Below are 20,043 nucleotides of genomic sequence, written 5' to 3'. Positions count from 1 at the left end.
TTACGGGCAAGATGACAGGGGCCCAGAGAGCAGGGATGCTGTGTTCAACCCAGATGAGGTCACGGAGGCTGCCCAGATAAAGGGACACTTAGGACACTAAAACTGAACTTAGGCTTATTGAACAATAAGTGAGTCTGCTGTGTAATGGGCATAATTACATTGTGTTCACCACAAGGCAGAAATTATGTCTAATGTGTTCATTGCTGTGTCGTTAGCACTTAGCACAGTACCTGGCACATACTAGGTGCACAATAAGTATTTTTAAGTGTATGAATGAGTAATAGGTACCAGAGTATTCCAGGTGGAGGAAAACAATATATACAAAGAAAACACGAATAAATAAATAGAAAACCCTTATTAAAAAATAACAAATTTGGTTAAACAAAGGGCCATTTGTCTTTTCAACGTGTTTTTACAGTACTTGTTTTTGGTAAGACACTTATTTAGGATACAGAGAGTGCCATCCTGTAATAGGGACAATAAGACACATATATAACAACTATCCCACTTTTCCTGTGTACCAAGTTTGATTTCTCTCTTACTATGAAAGCCTAAAATAAGGGTGTGAGCCTTCATGCTTCAGAGCTTCTCTGCCAATAAGCATGATGATTGGGAAAACACTAAATGCTTCTGCAGATCATTATACCCTTGTCTTTAGTGGAAAAGAGCAGTCGGTTGTAAATGTTTGTCAAAAGTTTGTCAAAAATAAGATTGTAGTTAGATTGTGATCTGCAAATATTTGGGCTGTCAGTTTGCCATAGGAGGTGCGGTTCTAATGAAAGGAATCTAGAAGGAGCCTCGCTGGTAAAATGGTGGGAAGGCCAAAAGCTTAGGGCTTGTAAAGAAGAGTCAGGATATACAGACCGGAAGGCCCTGCCTGGATTTCTGGCTAAAGGGGCAGGAGGCCCATGGTTTTCTGATCATAACTTCATTGAATCTCTGAGCATATTTTTCTTTCCCTTATATGGATATAGAAAAAGGGAAAAGGAGAATGTGATATCTATTCTTTTTGTTTTTTTTAACAATAGAAGTTCTGATTGTGCAAAAAATATCTAGTTGATTATAAGGAATTTAATCAAGAAGTCAAAACAACTTAGTCTTAAAGCGGATGATCTCTTTGGCTTATGTTATTGTCTGAATAACACTGAATTCCAAGTAAGCAGGCTAAAAATGTGGACTTGGCATAGATGAGAGTTACTGTTAATTGTTCCAGCTCCTGAAACTGGATGGCACCAGTGGCTGTGAGTGAATATAGAAGCATTTCAGTTGATTTCTCAACATTATGTTAACTTTGGTTTTACTCCAAAAATATTCTATTCTTGAGATATGTAAAATGAAGCTTTTTCAGGGCGGAGGTCATAATTATATCTCCTAACAGTGCCTGGTCCATAACTGCTCAAGAAATATGTGTTGAATAAAAAAATGGCACAAAAGTTACTTTGGGTTGTTAAGATCAGAACAGTATTTGCCATTATTTTGGATGCTGGCGTGGGATTTGTACACTCTGGAACAGTTTCTTCTCTTTGCAGCTAGTAATATTTTTTGTTTATGAAGAACACGCATTTTTACACAAATGGCACAATGATCCTGGGGAAAGTGGCAGAGATTTCCACTGCATTCCTCAGAAGAACCAGCAACAATGGTGAGTTGCTTATCAAAATATTTTAACTTTGTTGGGTTTTTAGTTCTTTCTTTCTCCCTATAGAGATGAGCACTTCAAGAAAGAGAAAATTATTTAGCTGAGTTTGGTTGAATTTGATAGCATTTTACTGCTGTGTGGGAGACAGGGTAGTTACAACTTCATCTCCTTGTGCAGTAGTTTTTACTGTACACAAAACTGTATATATTTTCCCATCATTATCTACACTTATGCCTTATTCTGTAAGTGTGCAGTATAAATTTGCTTTTAACTAGGGAGGAGGTGTCCCCATATTTATTGTAACTCACAAGGTTTAGAAGATCTTAAAACTGTACCAAGAGTTTAGGGCTATTGATTTTCATTTCAAAACAAATGTATAAACATTTAGCAACTTCTGCCAAGTAAGGTTTCCGCATGGGGCCTCATTCAGAGCCATAAAAACCCACATACGGTGGCAAAACATTTCCAGAGACTTCTTTAGGCCTCTGAAAGCAGTATAGGAGAAAAGAGTGAAAAAACTGTAGTATATGGCTTATAAAACACTTTTATGCTTACCAATACATTTCAGTATTATTTTTCCTATTTTGCCAATGGGGATTCTAAGGTACATTTAGGTTAAGTACCTTGACCAGAGTCACATGGCTAGAACTTGAATGCAGGCTTTCTTATTACAAGTTCAGTGTGTTTATTCCAAGTACATCATTCATAATTATTAAATGTTTGCTGCATCTACTTTACTTTTTAAGTGATAAAATTGGTAGGGATGGGATATGTCTTTTTGGTTCTTGGTGGCTCCTGTTTCTTATGAATATTGTATTAAAAAAATAGCAGCTTTGACTGAAAAAAAGTGAATCTATAAGCTAGTACTCAAAATAGCCTTGGTCAGAGATGAGATCAGTAGGAGTGAGGAGAGCTGAATAGTGAGGTTTTCCTTACTGATGGCAGAAGAGAAGGGCTCAGCATCCTGCTGCATCCGGAAAAGCTGAGTTCAAACTAGTTTGCGGTAGGGGTGGGGTGAGGGGAGAAGTCCAGTGACATTGGTGGCCCTTGGCGGGGGGCCGGGCATGCTTAAGTCCTCTCTAGAATCTAGGGCATGGTCTGCGGTTGCAGCAAATATATATTCCTTCTATAGTGAACTGATGCATGACTTTACTTCTGAGAGGCATAAAGTCTTTGCTCAGATAAGCTGGGTAAAATGTTTGTGTCTCTGGGCTATAAAGTTATCTTGCAAAGAAATAACAAAGAAAAAAAAATCACCTCAAGTGATAATTTTCCTGTCAGGCCTCACCTCCAGCGGAAGTTTAGAGACACACCAGTCACTTCTGATCCTGGTCAAATAGCTCTCTGAGATGCTGTTTTCGATATTAGTTACATTAAAAAATGACATCTACATTGAAAGGTAGACCATTTGTAGGAAAAAGGAAAAAACAGTGTTATAATTTTGAGGTATTCTCTACAGTGACTGCCAAATGTAAGAGTTCTCTTTGTTCCAAGATGTTAGTTACATTTTCAACCAGATAATCCTTTGCTATGGAGGGGGCATCCTGTGCATTCTACGATGTTTAGCAGCTTCCTTGACCTCTACCCGTTTGATGCCAATAGCACCTTCTCAGTTTTGACGACAAAAAGTGTCTCCAGACAAGACCATAAAAATTATTCCTGGCTGAGAACTACTGTTTTAACCAAAGCACCAAGATGTTATAAAAAAAAAAAAACCCAACCACTGACCCCTCGAAAAAAATTCAGTAAAGTGAGCTCTGACATGGACTCCCCCTGTGAGTGAGAGGATTTAGACAAAATCAGGTACATAACTGTACATACGATGTCATAAAAGGTCAGGTGAGAATTACTGAGGATTGCTGTGGAGACCATTGGCTGCTCTACTGTGATTCTTACACAGATGCCTGCCTGCATTTTACCTCAAGCTGAGTGAGAGAGACCTTCAGTGGAACTTCTCAGGAGTACTTGAGATGTGTCTCTTGTCGTTAGAGAGGCACAGGGGACTTGTGTCTGCCTCCGGCCTGGAAAATACAGAGGACAAGAGAAGGGCGGGCAGCACAACAGAGGGCTGCTAGAGCTCATGAGATTGGTCTGTCTGGCTATTAGGGTGAGAAGTGCGTGAGAGCTTTGTGTGGACCACACAGAGCTGTCACTAGCCTAAACAGCACCATCAGAAAAAAGCTCTCCTTCCAGATACTTCAGCTCCATAGACTGGAAAATAGTCACACTAATTTAATTTGGATAAAACACTTTACTGCCACCTGCTGGAAAACTGTCAAAACCAATATACAAATCTACACAGAGGATGACGTAACGGACACTCCCGAGGATATGGAGCGTGTAACCTTGCACAACAATGTTGGGTGGCCCCAGGGCCGCTTGCTTGTAAGTGGGCCAGTGTAAAGGCTGTCTTAGATCCTACCTGACAGATCCTAAAGACCTTACCGACGAAAACAGCTTTCAAAATACAATAAGTTGGAAGCAGATCTTCAGATTTCTAGGGGCTAAAAGAGGGAGTAAAGGACTGCCAAAATAGAGTGCTTTTGCTCAGATGAAGGGAGCTCTGTGTGAGAATGGGGATGGTGGTGGGCTGACGTAGTAAGAAAGTATACAGCAGAAAAAAAGGCAGCTTTAAACATCTATCAGGTCCAGAGGGTTAAACCATCACATGGAAGCGAAAGTTAAGCACTTTCCTGCTCTTTCTTTTCTTCTCTCTGCCATCCTCTGCCTCTGGTTGGTAAGCTGAGAGACAACAAGAAAGACTAGGCATGATGCCTCTCCAGGGCAAGCTCTGAGCCAGCTGTCCCTCGCTGAAGATGGAGAAGTTTCACTCTTTGTGACTCAATGATTATAGGACTTCCTATTGCTAAGGGGACCATCGAACTCACAGGACTTGCCTGAATCAGATGTGCGACAGATCTCCCACTGCACAGGTTTAAAGGGATGTTTTTCAGAATTATACCCCTGCATCCTACGTGTTGAACATATCGATTACATATTATAAAGTAGGATCTGGAAAAGATATCTTTCAAGGAGGTCTTGGGTTTGAGAGAGGAAAATGGTCATGAAATCAATTCATTTGTTTTTTGAGAGCCCATTCTTTGGGAGTAGGGCATGTAAGTGCAAGAGTCCCTGTCCTTTGGGTGCTTTCAGGCATGGGTTTCATACTCAGAATAATGTACCTATTACACTCACTTATGTAAACAGCCTGTGTTGCATAGGTGGGGCAGGTTTAGGAGTGTTTTTACTTTTAACGATTACTCTCAAGTGTTTTACTTGCTTGTGATTAAGCTTTAGAGGCAGTCGTGTTGTTCCTGTTCTTCAAGCATGGAATCATAGGTAAAACTTCCATTTAGGATGTTTAAGGAGAGAGGCAAGGCTAATGCATAGGCTGCATCTTGACTGGGCTGCTATGAAACCAGGGGTCATGCTGGTCCTCCGTTTGGCAAATTCAGAAACATATTTCACTTCACTCAGGCTTAATGAGGTTCTGAGAAATTAATTTGGATAAAACAACTTTATAGTTCAACACAATGCACAGAAGCTGAATTTATTGAGGAAGACTGTATAGGTAGTACAGCTAGTACTGGTCATGTGCTTTGGACAACTGCTACTTAGTGGGTGTGCTTATTTATTTGAGACCCCTGGAGTGATGGGAAGACTACTGGATGAGAATCAAATCAGAGCATGGGCCTGTGTATATTCTTAAGGATATCCAAAATTTTAGTTTGCCAGGATATAAACTCAATAAAGCCAGGAATCTTATTTGCTGATGTATCCTGAGACAAAAATGTATTAAGCGTTCAGTAAGTATTTGTTCAGAGAGTTAATCTGAATTAAAGTTTTAAACTCCCAATAATGGATATTGGTCCTGGCCATCAGAATCAGTAGCCTCTCTTCTGGACAGAGTGGGAGCCCATAGTACATTCTTAGTCAGATTAGGCTGCTTCTAGAATCTTTATGGACCCCACCCTTCTTTTATGACAGCATCAACTGGGCATATGACACTTAAATTATAGACAATTTATTTTCATCTCTCTGATGAAATTTGGGAGCCACCCTGGCCTCTGTAACACATCTCTTTGGGTGACTTTTTGTTTTCTTTTTTTGAAAAATCTTGACACAAGTTCTATGAAAGTTTTACATTTTCCGGGTTACTGACTTCCAGCTCAGGCAGGTAGGGGACAACTGAATTGTGGTGGTTTGTATTTTTACAGATACTCAAAAGAGTTCTTTGTGTAGGTCTGGCTCTACCCGTCGTCAAGGAGTCCAAACGCAGAGCGCTGCGGTTTACTCAATGCAGGATCTCAAAGCCCTTAAGAAGCTAAAGCAGAGAAGAGATGGGCTGAGTATTCCTACCTCTGCGAGCTCGTGGGAGCTGCAGGGTCGGTCTGCGTGGCTGTGCAAGTACAGTGTCAGGCTCCTCAGTCGGCCTGCCTCTGAAAGTCTGGTTTAGTGTAGGACGCTCCCAGTGAACATGCAGCCTATCTATTTTTATATTCCCTGACGCTTTGGGCACCAGAGGCCATCTATGTTTCCTCTGGAGTCTTAGGTCACGTCCTTAGGTGAAGAGGAATTGGGGAGCCAGGCAGGGTCTCCGATCAGATCCCCATTGGATGGTGGATGTGAATCACTGCTTCGCTGTAACCGGGGGTTTTCTGTTAAGGTCTCCATGCCCCTCACCTGGATAAGGGCACCCAGGTTTTTCTGGCCTTCTGCAGCGGGGCATGGCCCCCTCCCTCCGCAGAGACGAGGAGCAACCTTGGTCTTCCGCATTTGCCCTTTATTCCCCCTACGTCCCCTCCCCAGTTTCCTCTCTTTCCAATCCTGCAGACTCAGGCCCGCTCCCGGCTTGTCGCATCCTAACTCAGGGGCCCAAATTTGGGGTGGGAGAAGAGCCGCGTTTCCAAGCCCACAGACTCCAAGGCAGTAGCCAGAGGTTGCGGGGCCCTCGCCCGGGCGGCCCGGGCGGCCCGCTCGCCCCGCCCCCACACGCGGACCCACCCCGCCCCCTCCCACGCACGTCACGTCCGGCCCGGCCCCCGCCCGCCCTCCGCCTTCCACTCTCCTCTCGCTCGCCTTTAGGGAGGGTCTGTGCCTCAGCCGCTGCCTCAGTAGCCGCTCCCGCCCCCTCCGTGTCTCCGTCGCCGCCACCGCCGGGGGCACCCGGGGGTCGCTAACCGGGCTGGCCCCGCGCCACGGCCGTCGCCTCAGCCTTCCTCCAGTGGCTGCCGAAAGAAAAGGCTCGCCGGTCGCGGAGTCACACGAGGCCTCAGTTCTCGCCCTCTTGTCGTTGCCGCGGGTCCTGGAGAAGCGGCCGCGGCCAGGGAACTGGGCGTCGTGGTTCCAACGGTAGGCGAACGGGCGGTACCCGTACCTGCGCATGCGCGGGTCGCCCATCGCCGCAGCCCTCCCCCCCTTTGACGCCCCCCAGTGTTCCCACCCGCGCGGTACTCAAGGGCCTTGTGCTTTGGGGCGTGGGGGATCGGGGGCAGTGCCCTGCAGGTGTGGCTTCCGTAGATCGGGCCCCCTTCCTGCTCCAGCTAGAGAAGATGAAGCCGTGCTCCGGACTGCCGAGGGTGGGTGGGGTGGGGGTTGGGGGGATCCCGGGAGGTGTGGCAGTCTTGGATTTTTCAGCCGCTGCAGTGCGCGTGAGCGAGTGTGCCTTCTCACCTCCTAGCTCCCCCAAACTAGAAGGCCCAGCAACCCACGCTAGTTTGCTAGCCTCCCCTGCACTCCCGACCTGCGCCACCTCCCTGCCCACTTCCTTCATGCTGGGCAATGAAGTTGATGCAAAAAAAAAAAAAAAGTGTTTTTCCGGGTTCAACTGCGCCCCTTTTTAAGATCACGTGAGATGGGTGGTTACCGACTTCCTTAAATTGCCCAGAGAATATAGCCAAAATCGGGCCGTTGGTACACTGGGGACTTGTCTAGAATGCGCTCTGCATATAGGCTAGGCTAGAGGGAGTATATAGCATTAAGTTTCAGATGAGGCGACTAGTTTCCGAGGAAGGTTATAGGGAATTAAATTGGTCGGCGCACTTGGTCACTGGGAAATTGGTTACCCTTTTGTAAGCAATTAAAAAAACTAACTTGCAGAGAGGCATTTGCAGTATTTAATTCGGTTCCGCATTATACCATCTAATCAGTGAAAAAAACTCAAATTTACCGTAGGTTCAACAAGGCTGATCATATAAAAATGGCAACTGGAACCACCGTGATGCAGACTGTAGGCATTAAATAACGGGTGCACTTCTAAAGGCAGACATTAAAGGATAGTTCTGAATTGCTGACTTTCTGGTTTAAAATGAGATTGTATCTTCAACTTTTCTTTTTGTAACCTTGCAATACTTGTTGTAACCTTGCAATGGGTTTTTCACAGGTACTGCGCATTTAGTAATTGTTGATTGGCACTGAATGAACTGGTCATTATTATATCCATGGGGAGTCCCGTACTTTATTGATCTCTGCTGCTTTTAAAATTGGGGCAGTATTTTCTCCAACTTAATTGTTTTACCAATTAAGGATCTGTGACACAGCTTAAGTCCTGGGGAAATTGTAAACAGGCGTATCATTGTAGAAAGGCCTATCACAATGCCATAAAATTCTTCCTTGGATGAAGAAAATGTTATAGTGTGGTTTTTATTAGACTGCCATTGTTTTAGGACAGAGAAAATAGTTGAAATGAATACATTGTGACTTGTCAGTTTTTCCCCACCAGTAAAATGACAACTACATTTATTGTCATTTATGAATAACCTCAGTCTGTGCATGGCTCCCTCTTCATTGTACACTAACACTGGGGAATATGATAGTATAAATTGCTGTTGATATACATTAAAAAAAAGTTTTAAATATTACAAAATTTACCATTTTAATCTCTTAAGTGTACAATTCAGTGACATTAAGTACATTGACAATATTGTGCAAGCATTACCGTCATCCATTTCCAGAACTTTTTCATCATCTCAAACAAAAGCTCTGTAGACATACCCCATTCCCTGTTCCTTCCCAGCCCCTTAACCTCAGTTCCACCTTCTGTCTGTATGAATTTGCCTACTCTAGGTACCTTAAGTAGGTGGAATCATATAACATTTGTCCTTCAGTGTCTGGCTTATGTCGCATGTTTTCATCTATGTTGTAGCATGCATCAAAACTTTTTAAGACTGAATAATATACTCCATTGTGTGTATATACATCATGCACGTATGTACACACCTGTTGATGGACAGTTGGATTGTTTACAACTGTTACAAAACTCAACTGAGTAAATTTTAAATATCTTCCTGGCTTTGTTCAACCATGCGTGAATCAGGCAGCATCCCATCTAACAAACAGAAAAGAGCTCTGAGGAGCTGTACAAATGGAAGACGTTTATAAGCAGGATGAGACAGGACAAGGAAGTTACCATTAAAAAGTAGGCTGTTTTAGTCAAGGTCACCTTTCTTTGGGGCCAGCCAGTAGAGGGGGGCGGTCTTTCGTCAGAGGGTGGTGAGCCTGGCGGGGGTGGAGGATGTTTCTCCTTCAGATTACCTCACTAGTGTTGACCACTATTCCAGACTGACTGGTTAAGGTACCGTTCCTGGGGGACGCTGAAACTGTAGTTAGGTTGGATAATAAAGTCTTGGTTTGGTGATGTGGGCTTAGCATGAGTGACTCCATTTTGGATCTGTTGTCTCTTTTTTAACACACCTTTTGGCTTTTGTGAATGCTGCTGTAAACATTGGTGGTCAAGTATCTGTTTGAATTCCTGTTTTTGATTTCTTTGTGTATGTACCTAGGAGTGGAATTACTGGTCTTATGGTAATTATATGTTAACTTTTGGGGGAACATCCTGTTTTTCAGGGCTGCTGCATGCCCATTAGCAATGCCCAGGGATTCTGGTTTCCCCACATCCTCTCCAGCAGTTGTTACTCTCCCTTACTGTTGTTGGTTTAGTTGTTTGGTAATAGCTGTCCTGGTTTAACTGGATTAACTGGCATCTCATTGAGGTTTTGATTTTCACTGCCCTAAGACAGTGATGTTGAGCATCTTTTCATTTGCATATTTTATTTGGAGAAATAAGTACTCAAACTCTTTGCTCATTTTTGAATTGGTTTTGTTTGTTGTTGAGTTACATTTTTAGAAAACTATTTAAAAATAATTTATAAAGTTATATTTTATAAATGTTTAATCTTTTATCCGAAAACCTTAATTTTGAAAATAAATGAAATACTGAAATTTTAAAAATAGAAAATTTCTGCTTCACAGATGGATAACCAGCAGAGGGACTGATTTTATATCTAAAAAAGGTTTCAGTTATTTAGTAGGTTACACTATATGTAGATCTCAACTAGAGGTATGTCAGTGCAAAGAGCTTATTTCCATCACTTCACTATTACAAAGGTTCATCCATTATTTGAAGACCTTATCCTCACCAATGAGTAAGTTTACTGCTCCTGAACTTTCTTTTGTTTATAAGGTGTTTTATTAACATGGCTCCAAATAGCTCGAAGCAGAGGAGGGGGTTACCTGAAGGAGAAAAAATGTAGTATGTACACACAAACTTGACCTGAGTCAGGGTTCCTGAAGTGAGGCAGTAGGCTTGTATGTGAGTGGGTTCATTCTGGGGCCTTACAAAAGAGCCTGCTTTGATTGGAAATGAAGATGTGAAGGATATTTGTAATGGACTGTAATAAAGGCAGTTTTAACACACCAATGCAATCATACGGTACATTAAATATTAGTAATGGGATTACAAGAAAAACTCCTTATCAGATTGATTTATTCATTCTAGAGACAATCTCTTATTTTTTTTAAAGTTATATTTATCTCTCTCTAAATGCCAGAGATAAATTGAGGAGCAAAACTCAAGCAATCACTTGGTGATGATTGTATAACTTTGTAAATTTACTAGACATCATTGAATTGTATATTTGAAACAAGTGAATTTTGTTGTGAATACCTGAATAAAACTGTTCTTTGAAAAAACAAAAAAAATCAAAACCACCAGTGGACCTCAAAGTGTTTACACTCTTGGTAGAAAGAGACATTAAACAAACACAGAAAAGAATATATGGTGAATGTTTAGGAACCAAGGAATGATAGGTGGTAAGAGAAATTAACAGGTGAGATAGTGGGATTGAGTGAGTTGGACAAAGCCTCTACAAGAATGGGACTTGAGTGGGAACTGAAGATGAGGAGAAGGTGGTGGGGGATGTAGGTAGGTGAACCAGAATATGTAAAAGTGTTAGGTTCAGGAAAATGCAGTGAGTTGACAAGATAATTAAATGAAATTTACTGGATTTCTACTAGAGGGAAATTACCCAAATTATTCCTGTCAGGTTATTACCTAGCTCTGGTGTATGTTTTCTTTTCCTTGTGAATAATAATTATCCCTTTCGTTTTAAACAATTTTCAGAGATGTCTGATGGGTTTCTGTTGTACTTTTCAGGAATAGAAGGAGAAAAGTTGTTTTCTTATTCTTAAGATATTTTTGCTTTTGTGTATTAAACTGGTTTTTCTTACAATTGAAAAGGAAAAGTAGAAATAAAACTGAAAACCATTGTTGACTGACATAGTAGATGATTGGTATTTTTGGAGAGAGGGCAGAGGGTGGTGCTTTGTGGTCCTAATTTTGAACACACACAGTCACAGTGGATTAAAAGTTTGGAAAGACAGAGTCTCAAATTTAGGATCAGATAAGATGAGGAAGAGCAGGTTGGTTGTAGAATCACTTTTGAAAAGATACATTTTTTTCCTTTTAAGGAATATTTTAGTTTTCAAATGATTTTTGACTAGCAAGTACAAAATATTTGTTTTATGAGTTACCTTGTGTGGCTTCATACATTTCAATGCAGTTTTAAACAATTTTCAGTTATTAGTGTAGTCATTTATTGCCTGAAAGAGCATCCACCTTAAAGACAGCAGATTTTGAGTTCTACTCAGTAGTTCAGTGACTTTGGACCAGTTTCTTCACTTGTGAAATTTTTTTGTTGCTGTTCATCTTCTGAGGAAGGGAATGGTAATCTCGCATCCTGTTTATCTTGCAGGGTAATCGTGTGAGGATTCAGTTGGATAGTCAAGTGTGGAACATGCACCAGAATTGATAGCATCAGTGAGATACTGGGCTTCTGCTATTGTTCACTGTGCACAACTGGGGAAACAAAGATGAAGTCATGTTTTTTGCTCTCAAAGTTCACAACCGAGTAGGAAAGACAGATACAGAAATGAGTATAATTGGTACTTTTTTTGTTCATGTGCCAACATCCTTTTTTCCCCCAAGAGCAGTTTTTACACAAGTTTGTGCAAAAAGAAAAATGTCCTGGTTTACAGGGGGCGATTTGGCTAGAACCAGTTGTGGAGTTGTCCATGGTACCCTGTACATCAGTAGACCAGTGACATTGGAATGCCCGTGGGGGAAAGGGACCTGCTGGGAGCCATCTTGCTCTAGCATATTACAGGCTTACCCTTTAATCAGGAGCCAGGCATTTAAAGTGTTACCATTCCTCATACTTTCGTAAGTAGGATTAAACATCGCTTTATCACTCTTTCTTGTTTTTCATGCACTGATGTGTGAACCATATAAAACTGGATCTGACTCCTGACACATACCTCAAGAGGTCATCCTCTAGGGAAGTTCCTTTATCTGACTCCAAGAACTCCATGGTCTCTGGCTTTTTGAATCAGAAATGTGGCTGGTTTCCAAGTGAATGTGAGAGAGCCAGGTCTTTTGCCCTTGTAATAGTGCTTGTTTAAATGTTCTGGTTTCTTGTGATTGAAATTGCTTTCATTAGGGGGATTTGCAGTTAGATCTAACAGCACATTCTAGCATCACTATGTATGAACTTTGTTTTGCTGAGTGTCCTGAGGCTTACAACACTGTTTTTATATATACAAAAGGGGGAAGAGTGAGAAATGACTTGTAAAGTGCTTATAAATATTCCATAAATGATGGTTGCTTTCCCTTCTTGATTCAGTAATCTTTGGTATTGCTGGCAGTAGATATGGCATCCATTTTTGATATTTTTTTTAGTTTTTAAACACTTAAGGATGTGCCCCTTTATCTTCTTCACTTTGGCCAATATTTGTTTTCTCATTTATGTCTTTATTCGACATATTTTAAAAACTAGATTACATGTCAAACATTGTGTGAGGACTTTGGTGATACAAAGTGACAGGGTTCTTGCCTTCAAGGATTCTCTTTATTGAGAGACACATTCTTGTAAATTCTATGGGATAATTGCTAAAAAGGTAAGAGATGCATTAGGAGCAAAGAAGGAGAGCTGTTGGCCTCAGGAAATTAGGAGAGGTTTGACAGAGAAAGTAGGAGTTAGACTTGAGGATCAGTAGAAGTTGGGGTGAACAAGAAGGGGCTGGTCAAGGGGGTGGTTAGTTATGGTGTTGAGTTAGGGGTCCAAGCTCAGAAAACAGTATGTGCAAAAGCCTAGGAGGGATGGACTGTGAACTTCAAGTAGTTAAGTATCGTTGAACACAAGAGTGAGGGAGTGGCAGGAAGGGAGATTTTTCTGGGAAGTGAAGTATTTCCTGTATACCAGAGGTTCTTAAAACTTTGCATGCATTGTGATCATCTGAAGAGCTTGTTAAACATACAGAGGCCTAGCTGGACTGGGGTTATGGCGTCACAGTTTGTATACGGAGCAAACCACTTCCCACCCCCATACGAAGTTAGAGATCCAGGTTCTAGATCGTGGGTCTCAAAAGTGGGGTGCTGGCACTTTGGATGGGCAGGATGATATATTAAAGTGTGTGTGTATTAAAATACTTGTTTTTCTGTTTTTAATCCTAAATTGTTAATTTGTGTTATGTATATTATGTACATAATATGCTTGTATATTTCTCACTATCTGCTTTAGAAATATGTGTACATGTATGAGGGTGGTGCTCAAAAATTTTTCATGACCCAAGATTTTGGATTCCAGGGTTTTAAGTATTGAAAAACAACTGAGGAATTTTGTACAGGGGAATTTAGATTAGATTTTAGTATTGAGAACATTGAGAATAGAGGAGGGGACTTTTTATTTACCTCCCTCTGGCTTCATTGCCTTTGATTTGAAAAGCTTGAAATCACGGTTGGAGGTTATAAAATAGTTGACTGTGGCTGCAGACCCTTTTGAGAGTTTCTTAAAATGAGTCAGGCTATTTACCAATAGATTATCTCTAGGGGCAACCAGTTTTTGCCTGAATCCTTAAGTAAGAGAGGAATAATGAGCTGTCTCAAAGTAAAATGTTTATATTTAGTGGGTTGCAGTCTGTGAAATATATGTGCTACGTTTAGTACCACGATTTGTAGTCCTACAAAATATGCTTGATTGCATTGTTCATTGTAGTTTAGTGGAATCACCATGGAGGAAGATTGTTCCCTCAAGTAGTATGTTAAAGTGCACTGATGAAAAAATTCTCAGGCGTAGGGATAGTAGTTTTTGCAAGAAATACTTTATATTCTTTTTTTAAAATTATTAAGGTATCATTGATATACACTCTTATGAAGGTTTCACAAGAAAAATAATGTGGTTATTACATTCAGCCTTATTATCAAGTCCCCCTTCATACCCCATTGCAGTCACTGTCCATCAGTGTAGTAAGGTGCCACAGAGTCACTGCTTATCTTCTCTGAGCTACACTGTCTTCCCCGTGACCCCACACACATGATGTGCACCAATCGTGATACCCCACAATCCCCTTCTCCCTCCTTCCTCACCCACCGTCCCCCACCCCTACCCTTTGGTAACCACTAGTCCCTTCTTGGAGTCTGTGAGTCTGCTGCTATTTGTTTCAGTTTTGCTTCGTTGTTACACTCCACAAATAGGGAAATCATTTGGTACTTGTCTTTCTCCACCTGACTTATTTCACTGAGCATAATACCCTCCACCTCCATCCATGTTGTTGCAAATGGTAGGATTTGTTTTCTTCTTATGGCTGAATAATACTCCATTGTGTATATGTACCACATCTTCTTTATCCATTCATTTACTGATGGACACTTAGGTTGCTTCTGTATCTTGGCTATTGTAAATAGTGCTGCAATAAACATAGGGATGCATATGTCTTTTTGAATCTGAGAAGTTATTTTCTTTGGGTAAATTCGTAGGAGTGGAATTCCTGGGTCAAATGGTATTTCTATTTTTAGTTTTTTGAGGAACCTTCATATTGCTTTCCACAATGGTTGAACTAATTTACATTCCCACCAGCAGTGTAGGAGGGTTCCTCTTTCTCTGCGTTCTTGCCAGCGTTTGTTCTTAGTCTTTTTGATACTGGCCATCCTAACTGGTGTGAGGTGATATCTCATTGTGGTTTTAATTTGCATTTCCCTGATAATTAGCAATGTGGAGCATCTGGTTTTATTTTTTTAAGACAAAGAAGTTCCTAAACTTTTGAGTATTAGAGCTCCCTTCTATTAAAAAATTTTCTAGTCCTGAATTGTTTAGTTATACGGTGATAAATTATTTAATGATAAGTCAGTATGAATTTAATAACATATTTTAATAACTTGATGGTTTCCTGATTGAAGTAACATCTATGACCATTTGATGGGTTAGTTTATATGCTTTTGAAACATTTGTTCAGCCTTCCTAATTGCTTGATTCTCTTAAGGATCCCTGACAAATTAATGCCTTGTCATTTTCTCAGGCCAGGAAAGAACCACTGATTAAGCATATTAGGCAACTTTTGTAGTACCATTCTTGTTTAGTTGGAATAAAAGATGGCTTTTTCTTTGCTGTGGTGAATTATTTAGAGCTTGCTAATGAAAAGAATGTATGGAGCAGGGGTAAGTTTATTTTCCTTAAGCCTTGGTTCACTAACTTAGAGTCAGACACTGCAACTGTTTGCAGACTTAAATCTCTTTTCCCAAAGTTTCTCATCTTTATTGAGACCCATCTCCCTGTTGGCTTTTTGCTCTTTGTATGCTAGTAATAGAAAAAAATTTTTTCTTTCTGTCTTTAGCAATTATTGAGGTAGTCCTTTTAAATTTTCTTTCTGTGTGAATTGTATACTATTTTGTCAGAATCTCACTTTAGAGCAAAAGTGAGTTTTCTTGTTTCTTTATATTCTATTTGAAGGTAGACCTTTTTCACATGAAAATGGCAATTTATGTTGGTAGTTGCTGCTTAGCACAGGTTACTTATTAGTATAATGATAGAACTTTATTAGTATATGCAGATCTAATCTTACTACTATAGTGTTCTGTTAAATTGTTTGCTTCGAAAAGCTTTGTACTGGCGTTTAAAATTTATAATGTCCGTACTGCAACTTGAATTGTTTCTTTGTTAGAAAATTTAGTAATTTCTGGGTATGTCGGATAACATAGTAAGAACGAACAGGACAAGTCTTGAAATGGTTAAAGGAAATGTTTTATTATCCTTTTGTGGGTGGAAAAATATATTTTAAAAATGTCATCTTCTAAAATGAAAATAGTATTAGTTAATCTATTAAAGTGAAGCTATGCCTTTATTCATGTGATTTCTTTCCCTTTTTTCAGTTTTATTGAAGTATAATTTCTATACAATAGCATTCACCAATTTAAAATGTCAGTTCAATAAGTTTTGACAAGTGTGTCAAACATGTAACAACCACTACCGCCATCATGACATAGACACTTTCTTTCCTCCACAAAAAGTTTGTATGCTTTCTAGTTTTCTTATCAGTGAAATGGATATAATAAAAGTACTTTAAAGGATTTATTGTGAGGATTAAATGAGTTGATACATTTAAAGCCCTTAAAGTAGTTCCTGGCATGTTGTAAGAGCTCAGCTAATGTTTTCTGCTGTGGTTATCCATAGTATAGATGTTGGTGTTCTATCCATTCTTAGAAGCCCTTTACTACTAATTTTTTTTTTCAATTAATTTTTTTATTTTGGTGTCATTAATCTACAATTACATGAAGAACATTATCCTTTACTACTAATTTTAGTAGGTATTAAAGACTTTATGTTTAAGAAAGGTGTTTTTTGTTGCTATCATATATATGTATATGTAAGGAGCTGAATGGAGTGCAAAAGTACCTGGGGCCTTAGCAGAGCTTTGGTTCATAACTGGTACATGAAGGTATACTCACCTGAATGTACTTCTCACCCAGCTAGCTGTATTGGAATTTAATTGCATTGTTTTTATCGCTCTTGTCTCATGGTGAAGTTTGTGAGTGTAAAATTCAAAATGATTTCTTATTCGCTGTCAGTACCACTATGCTAGTCAAAATCATTTAAAATGATTTTGTTGTTTTGATTTGTAATAAAATTATGCTTTTGGAGACACTTGGTTCTTTTGAAAGTCTGCACATTGTAGTCTCTTGTGTCATGCTTTTATTTATTGACTGCTTTCTTTGCATTTTATTGATGCAACTGCTAAGCCATTTTATTAGATGTCTTTGGGACAATTTTCTGTGGTACCTGATGCTGTTTGCTTTTTCTTTTTTTTTTTCCTTTCAGAATTGGACATTGTAGCTTAGATGTTGTGTTAGTTTTCTAGGGCTTCCGTGACAGATTATCACAAATGGGACTCTAAAACAATGGAAAGTTTTCTGTCACAGATCAGGGGGCCAGAAGTCTAAAATTAGGGTGTGGGCAGGGCCATCCCCCCCCCCTTAAGTTTCTAGGGAAGAATCAGCTCCTGCCTTTTCCAGCTTCTAGTGGCCCTGGTGTTTGTTGTCTGTATGCTGTCAAAGACAGCGTAACTTGAATTTCTGCCTCCATCTTCACATGGTCGTCTTGCCCTCCATGTCTCTCTTTTGTGTGTCCTGTCCTCCACTCCTCCTCTTATGAAGATACTAAGTCATTGGATTTAGGACCCACCCTAAATCTAGGATGATTTCATCTTGAGATCCTTAACTAATTACAAAGACCCTATTTCCCAGTGAGTCCACATTCTTAGATTTTGAGTGGAAATGAGTTTTAGGGGATATTACTCAGCCCACTACATGTATCAAGGGAATAGTTAACATGATTGAAGCTCTGAAAAGGGGTGGGGAAACAGGACTAAATAATGTCAGAAATTCCTTTGCAGTTTGCAGAAGTGTTATATTGGGCCACTCTCCAGCAGATGCTCTCAGCGGTGTGTTCTAGATAGGGCTTGGGGCGTTAAGTACCTTTTAGCAAGCTAGTAATAACTGACCTCTTATAATGTATATAAGATTCTTTGGGTAGTTGAATGACAAAATGTGAGTTTCTGTGGTACTTTAAATCGTGAGAATTTACATCGAGTGATACTGTAGGATAGTGATTAAGAGCAAGGACTTTGTGAGTCACACTCTCTGGGTTTATATTCTGCCTCTGACCCTTATTAGCTGGGTGGACTGTGGATAAATTGTTGAACCTGGGCAGTGTCTCATTAAGGGTTATAATAATACTTTATTATAAAGCACATGTAACTGCCTGGCACACGACAATAATTGCTCATTTAATGTTGCTGTTGATGTTTGCTTCATCATCATTGTCATCATCATTGATGCTCTTCTTCAGGAGAGAGAGACTCATCACTTGAAAGAGTTATGCCTTTGTTTTCCCACTAGGAGGAGTGCATTTATACTGATGAATGTGTAGCTTCCTACCCAGTATTGTCTTAGAGAAGGGGAATGCTATCAGATTATCTCGTCAGAGGTTGAGAGCAGAAGAGGACACTGGATGAGACAACTGGTTCCTGGTTTCATTAATAAGACACACTAAACATGAGTAGCCGTTTTAGTGATATTTGGAACTTGCTTCTGAGATATTCTAATGAGTCTTCATTTTATTATACATAAAGCAAAGCTTTCTTTAACATTGTAAAGTTGTCAACCAGACTTAATGTAAATTCATTAAACATCTTATCCCTGAAGTTAACTTGTCTAACAGGTCTTATATAACTTTACTTTGAAGTTTTTCAGATGAGTAGAGTACATGTTTTAGCAGGCATTGCAGGATGTTTTAGAAGTAACCATCTTCTAAACATTTGTAGTGGGAATATGGTTTTCCTTCCCCTCAGTTTTTTTTTTTAATTAAGGTATCATTGATATACACTCTTATGAAGTAATCATCTTCTAAACATTTATTGTAGGAATATGGTTTTCCTTCCCCTCAGTATTTTTTTAAATTAAGGTATATACACTCTTAGGAAGGTTTCACATGAAAAACAGTGTGGTTACTACATTCACCCATATTATCAAGTCCCCCCCATAGCCCATTGAAGTCACTGTTCATCAGCATAGTAAGATGATATAGAGTCACTATGTGTCTTCTCTGTGCTACACTGTATTCCCTGTGGGCCCCCCACCCCCACATAATGTGTACTAATCATAATACCCCTCAATCCCCTTCTCCCTCCCTCCCCACCACCCCTCCCCCATCCCTCCCCTTTGGTAACCGTTAGTCCCTCTTGGAGTCTGTGAGTCTGCTGCTGTTTTGTTCCTTCAGTTTTGCTTCGTTGTTACACTCCACAAATGAGGGAAATCATTTGGTACTTGTCTTTCTCTGCCTGGCTATTTCACTGAGCATAATATCCTCCAGCTGCATCAGTGTTGTTGCAAATGGTAGGATTTGTTTTCTTCTCATGGCTGAATAGTATTCCATTGTGTATATGTACCACTTCTTTATCCATTCATCTACTAATGGACACTTAGGTTGCTTCCGTATTTTGGCTATTGTAAATAGTGCTGCAATAAACATAGGGGTGCATGTCTTTTTGAATCTGAGAACTTGTTTTCTTTGGGTAAATTCCTAGGAGAGGAATTCCTGGGTCAAGTGGTATTTCTATTGTAAGTTTTTTAAGGAACTTCCATATTGCTTTCCACAATGGTTGAAGTATAATTTACATTCCCACCAGCAGTTTAAGAGGATTCCCCTTTCTCCTCATCCTCGCCAGCATTTGTTGTTCCTAATCTTTTGGATGTTGGCCATCCTAACTGGTGTGAGGTGATATCTCATTGTAGTTTTGATTTGCATTTCTCTGATAATTAGTGATGTGGAGCATCTTTTCATGTGCCTGTTAGTCATCTGATCTGAATTTCTTCTTTGGAGAAGTGTCTGGTCATAATAGGATTTTTAAATTTGCTTTTTGGGTGTTGTGGCATGTGAGTTCTTTATATATTTTGGATGTTAACCCCTTGTCAGATATGTCATTCACAAATATAATCTCCCATACTGTAGGATGCCTTTTCTACTTATGATGTCCTTTGCTGTACAGAAGGTTTTTAGTTTGATGTAGTCCCATTTGCTCATTTTGCTTTTGTTTCCCTTGCCTGCAGAGAAGCGTTCAGGAAGAAGTTGCTCATGTTTATATTCAAGAGATTTTTGCCTATGTTTTTTCTAAGAGTTTTAGGTTTAATGACTTACATTCAGGTCTTTGATCCATTTTGAGTTTACTTTTGTTTATGGAGTTAGACAATAATCCAGTTTCAGTCTCTCACATGTAAATGTCTAGTTTTGCCAAAACCA

At 40.0% G+C, this 20,043-nt stretch overlaps 1 protein-coding gene across 9 annotated transcripts in view; it reads left to right on the top strand.

Moving 5' to 3' along the window:
• Positions 1-20,043, top strand: part of FAM13B (family with sequence similarity 13 member B) — a 98,377-nt gene that overhangs the window by 10,432 nt on the left and 67,902 nt on the right. For 5 of the 9 annotated variants that reach the window (XM_017669995.3, XM_073221686.1, XM_073221682.1 and 2 more), the window contains exon 1: positions 6,685-6,991. The exons of 1 other annotated variant lie outside the window; for it this stretch is intronic. The gene's annotated coding sequence lies outside the window, so the exon portion shown is untranslated. Of the gene's footprint in view, positions 1-1,621; positions 1,643-6,684; positions 6,992-20,043 lie in introns of those variants that run through there. 3 more of the 9 variants (XM_073221687.1, XM_073221685.1, XM_073221681.1) reach the window with 2 other exon arrangements.

Source organism: Manis javanica, chromosome 14 (genome assembly GCF_040802235.1).
Source record: "Manis javanica isolate MJ-LG chromosome 14, MJ_LKY, whole genome shotgun sequence".
NCBI classification, from domain to species: domain Eukaryota; kingdom Metazoa; phylum Chordata; class Mammalia; order Pholidota; family Manidae; genus Manis; species Manis javanica.
Note: the sequence above shows the minus strand (reverse complement) of the source record. Positions and strands in the feature narration are given on the sequence as shown.